The sequence below is a fragment of the Coregonus lavaretus genome (assembly GCF_964263955.1).
Source record: "Coregonus lavaretus genome assembly, chromosome: 7".
In the NCBI taxonomy this organism is placed as follows: domain Eukaryota; kingdom Metazoa; phylum Chordata; class Actinopteri; order Salmoniformes; family Salmonidae; genus Coregonus; species Coregonus lavaretus.
In genome coordinates, this window is record NC_139994.1 from 44,268,375 (window position 1) to 44,273,891 (window position 5,517).

At 48.2% G+C, this 5,517-nt stretch overlaps 1 long non-coding RNA gene across 2 annotated transcripts; it reads left to right on the plus strand.

Annotated features, from left to right (window-relative positions):
* Positions 1 to 2,168: 2,168 nt before the first annotated feature.
* LOC311132300 lies at positions 2,169 to 3,219 on the plus strand. 2 transcript variants are annotated; one of them, XR_014613508.1, is made up of 2 exons: positions 2,169 to 2,837; positions 2,951 to 3,219. It is a non-coding gene; the product is annotated as an uncharacterized lncRNA (long non-coding RNA). The 2 variants fall into 2 exon arrangements; XR_014613509.1 differs by having other exon boundaries at positions 2,969 to 3,219.
* The last annotated feature ends 2,298 nt before the right edge of the window (positions 3,220 to 5,517 follow it).

Consider the following 5,517-nt stretch of genomic DNA (forward strand, 5'->3'; position numbering starts at 1 on the left):
CCAAGCTGCTTACCTATTGCAGATTCAGTCTTCCCAGCCTGGTGCAGGTCTACAATTTTGTTTCTGGTGTCCTTTGACAGCTCTTTGGTCTTGGCCATAGTGGAGTTTGGAGTGTGACTGTTTGAGGTTGTGGACAGGTGTCTTTTATACTGATAACAAGTTCAAACAGGTGCCAATAATACAGGTAACGAGTGGAGGACAGAGGAGCCTCTTAAAGAAGAAGTTACAGGTCTGTGAGAGCCAGAAATGTTGCTTGTTTGTAGGTGACCAAATACTTATTTTCCACCATAATTTACAAATAAATTCATAAAAAATCCTACAATGTGATTTTCTGGATTTTTTCTCTCTCAATTTGTCTGTCATAGTTGACATGTACCTATGATGAAAATTACAGGCCTCTCTCATCTTTTTAAGTGGGAGAACTTGCACAATTGGTGGCTGACTAAATACTTTTTTCCCCCACTGTACCTCGTTCAATCTCCTCAGGACTTTAAATGGCCCCACAAACCGCCGACCCAGCTTCCGGCAGGGCAGGCAAAGGGGCAGGTTTCGGGTCGAGAGCCAGACCCGGTCCCCCGGTGCATACACCGGGGCCTCACTGCGGTGGCGGTCGGCGCTCGCCTTCTGTCGCCTGATAGCCCGTTGCAGGCGTACATGGGCAGCGTTCCAGGTCTCCTCCGAGCGCCGAAACCATTCATCCACCGCAGGTGCCTTGATCTGGCTCTGATGCCATGGTGCCAGGACCGGCTGATAACCTAGTACACACTGAAATTGAGACAGGTCAGTAGAGGAGTGGCGGAGGGAGTTTTGGGCCTTTTCTGCCCAGGGGATGTACACCGACCAATCCCCCGGCCGGTCCTGGCAATATGACCTCAGAAACCTATTCACATCCTGGTTTACTCTCTCCACCTGCCCATTACTCTTGGGGTGAAACCCTGAGGTTAGGCTGATCGAGACCCCCAGATGGTCCATGAACGCCCTCCAGACCCTTGATGTGAACTGGGGACCCCGATCAGACACTATATCCTCAGGTACCCCGTATTGCCGGAAGACGTGTGTAAACAGGGCCTCAGCAGTCGGTAGGGCCGTAGGGAGACCGGGCAAAGGAATGAGACGGCAGGACTTAGAAAACCGATCCACAGTGACTAAGATCGTGGTATTCCCCTGTGACGGGGGGAGGTCCATAACAAAATCCACCGATAGGTGTGACCACGGCCGTTGTGGAACGGGTAGAGGTTGTAATTTCCCTCTGGGCAGGTGTCTAGGTGCCTTGCACTGGGGGCACACCGAGCAGGAGGTAACATACACTCTCACGTCCTTAGCTAAAGTAGGCCACCAGTACTTCCCACTAAGACAGCGCACTGTCCGACCGATGCCAGGATGACCAGAAGAGGGTGACGTATGAGCCCAATAGATCAATCGATCGCGGACATCAGACGGAACGTACACACGACCCTGGGGGGGAGTGGGCTCTGTGCGTAACGCCCGCTCGATGTCCGCGTCAACATCCCGTACCACCGGTGCCACCAGACAAGAAGCCGGAAGTATGGGAGTGGGCTCCCTGGACCGCTCCTCTGTGTCATACAGTCGGGACAGAGTGTCTGCCTTAGCATTCTGGGAACCTGGGCCCGTATCCTTAAAGATTCTGAGAATCCTCTCAGAGAGCTCCTAACTTAACCTAAAAATTCCTTGCCAGGAGTTTTAGCTTAGAAGTGATTCCAGAACATTTTCAGTGAACTCTGAGCCAGGAATGGATGAAAAATCCTATCTTAGTGAGGAGGTGTGGTTGACCCCGTTGCTAGGTATGAGTCATCATTTCAAAAGCTGTGATTGGTTGATCCTACAAGTTTGATGAAAATGAACTTTTGGTGATAATGAGCAAAGGATGTACCCTCAAATCAATAAACATAATTATACACTCTAATCTTATGCAGACTATAATTGTAAATAATATTTCACATTCAAGAAAATATCTGGAAAATGAATAGTAAGCTGTAGGGGTTATAGCCTAACATTAGAATCTAAAATATGTGAAAACTTAAGCTCATTACACCCTGTTCAAATAATGATTTGTGTCTCATTTGCTCATATTAATATCCTAGCTGGCATATTTTGTACTTTCACTTCCATATGGACCCCATTGAAAACAAGATGGCCTATCTCAAGGGGCTGTCCTTAATGAAGTAGAAATTGCAACGTTACAACTCAGTGTGAACTTAACGAGGGTAACACAGCTCAGCTTTTAACAATGTCTGTGATTGCTGGCTGGTCTATTTATGAAGGCTTGTTAACAAATATCCTACAAACACAGAAAATGGAGAAAAAAAGGAATCGCAAGCCGAACTGGACTGAGGAGCAAGGTTTGTTGCTGGCCCAGTTGGTGAACGAACATAAAGGTATGTTACGAGGAAAATTTGGCCCAACTGTCACTAGCCAAGGCAAGAGGCGCGCCTGGGACACAATATCCCAAACAATCAATGCCTCTTTTCCACTGGTGGTGCGGACAGGCGACGATTGTGAGAAAAGGTGGTATGTGCTGCAGTCCAAGGCAAAAGATGAGATTGCAGCACACAAGCGGGAATCCTCACTCACAGGTGAGCAAAATACTATGGCCTACCACATAATCTGGCAATTTGCTCCTGCTGGCAAAGTTAATTTACATGCCTAAGTACTGTGTTCATTGACTGTTTCTTTCTAGGGGGTGGACCACCTGCAAAGCGGCTGTCCCAGGTGGCCGACACTGTCTTTCAAGTCCTGGGACACTCTGAGGTCAGTGTCACCGGGCTGCCAACAGGCATTGACACGTCAATGATGCAGGCCCTTGAAATGCAGCAAAGGTAGGACACAGGGTTATTCATATCAACAGTGTTTATTCATTGCAGAAGCCATTTCATGTGTTATCCATGCTCATTGTATTAAATTAATTTAATCAAAACAATAATTAAACTAGGCCTATGTATTTCTGTAGCATGGAGCCATCACAAGAACCGGGCCCATCAAGTTTGCCGCCTGAACCATCTGCAGCTGCTACTCAGGATAGCCCGGCGGATCAAACACCATTCCCATCCGCAGCACCTGCTCCGTCAGCATCCCTGCAGGAGAGAAGATTGCAACTCACAATTGATGTGTTTGAACAACAAAAAAAAGTCCTTTCCCTTCAGGAGGAGTACTACCGCCTTAAAATTGAACACCTAAAAAATAAACCATTTAGAGATTGTGTTCTGTGTCTTGCATTTAACAGTTGCAGGTGATGTGCAGTAAAACTGTGGTAGTTCTTAATACCATCACAAGTTCTCAAATGACATGGGGCTACAGCTTGCCTGAAATGTAAATTTGTGAAGTTTGCCCTGTAAGGCAGTCCACTCTGGGCTAGGTTCCCCTGTGGAATGTGAATATCTTCTTCACCACCATCCTCATCGTTGTCTCCATCCTCATCCTCATCGCCATCCTCCAGAGGTTCTGCAATCTGTCTAACCTTGCAAATATTGTGTAATATTGCACAGGCTATGATGAGTTTGCTGACTTTTTCAGGCCTCAGCCGCACCTCTCCGTGGAGAACATGAAAGCGCCTCTTAAGCTGGCCTATGCCACGCTCCACCACCGCTCTTGTTGTCTTGTGGGCCCTACAATAGAATACAGACCTTTAATTATTTGATGGAAATATTGCACTACTTGGATGCTCTAACATATTGCTTGCATTTCATTTCCATGATTTTTGTATTGTTTGGCTTACCTGTTATAGTTTAGTTGGGGCCCTTGGCGTGGCTGGAGGTAAGGTGTAAGGAGCCATGGTTTGCATGGGTAGCCACTGTCCCCTAACAAGTGGCAATTAGCTGGCACATAGCGTCTCTCAAAAAGCTGTCTGATGCCACTCTCGGAGAGCATTCTCGCATCATGTGTGGAGCCTGGCCATTTAGCCACAATGTCCAAAATCTTCCAGGCCGCATTGAACACTATTTGCACATTGATGCTGTGGAAATTCTTCCTGTTAACAAAGACAGCCTCGTCCTCTGATGGCGCAATTATTCTCACATGTGTTCCATCAATTACACCCACAACGCCAGGGAATCCTGCAATGTCCATAAATGCCCTTTTATGTGTGTGTAAAGTGCGGGCATCCAGCGGGAATGAAACAAATTGTGTCACAATATTAGGTTGTGACAAAGCTGTCAGTGTTTGGGTGATGACTCTGCTGACGGAGGATTGGGACAGACCCAAGTCATCACTGCTGCATTGTTGCATTTTCCCTGTTGCCAAATACCTCAGGGTTGTGATTACTTTCTTCTCCGGTGTAATAGCGTTGTGGCGTCGAGTTGGTGAAGTAATTGCATCTCTAAGGAGATCCACCACAAACATGATTCCTGCACGATCCAATCTGTAGCGTCTCAATAATTCCCTGTCATCCAGTGTTTGCAGGACATCTCTCCTGCCTCCTCTGTTGGCCATTTTGTGCAGCTGCTTAGGGTAACTCCTAAGCCACTAAAAGTCCTCTTCCCTGCTCTTAGCAGATCTCGCCTTAGGAGCCCTTTTAAGCGCTAGGACTCTTGAGGAATAGCTTTTATATTAACTGGGATTTTCGTGTCACTTTTAGGGGAAATTCTAAGAAAACGTCATGCCTCTGAGAATTTTCTTAGAATTTGGCCGCTAGGAGCCACTTTTTGCACAAAAATTCTTTAGAGATACGGGCCCTGGTCTTTACGAGAGGGTGAAAACAAAACGTGTGAAAAACATGGCCCACCTTGCCTGGCGAGGGTTCAGTCTCCTCGCCGCCTGGATGTACTCCAGATTGCAGATGGTCAGTCCAAATGAGAAAAGGGTGTTTTGCCCCCTCAAGCCAATGTCTCCACGACTTCAGAGCCTTAACAACAGCTAACAGCTCCCGGTCCCCCACATCATAGTTCCGATCCGCCGGGCTGAGCTTCTTCGGAAAAAAAGCACAGGGGCGGAGCTTTGGTGGCGTACCCGAGCGCTGAGACAGTACAGCTCCTATCCCAGCCTCGGACGCGTCCACCTCGACTATGAATGCCAAGGAAGGATCCGGATGAGCCAGCACGGGAGCCGAGGTGAACAGAGCCTTCAGGTGACCGAAAGCCCTGTCCGCCTCAGCTGACCACTGCAGGCGCACCGGTCGCCCCTTCAGCAAGGAGGTAATGGGAGCCGCTACCTGACCAAAGCCCCGGATAAACCTCCAGTAGTAGTTGGCAAACCCTAAGAATCGCTGCACTTCCTTTACCGTGGTTGGAGTCGGCCAGTTACACACGGCTGAAATGTGGTAATTTTCCATCTCCACCCCTGACGCGGACAGGCGATATCCTAAGGAAGAGACGGACTGTTGAAAGAACAGACATTTCTCAGCCTTGACGTACAGGTCATGTTCCAACAGTCGACCAAGCACCATGCGCACCAGGGACACATGCTCGGCCCATGTAGCGGAGTAGATGAGAATATCATCCGTGCAGGTCCCTGAAAATCATCCGTGCAGGTCCCTGAAAATCTCATCGACAAAGGATTGGAAGA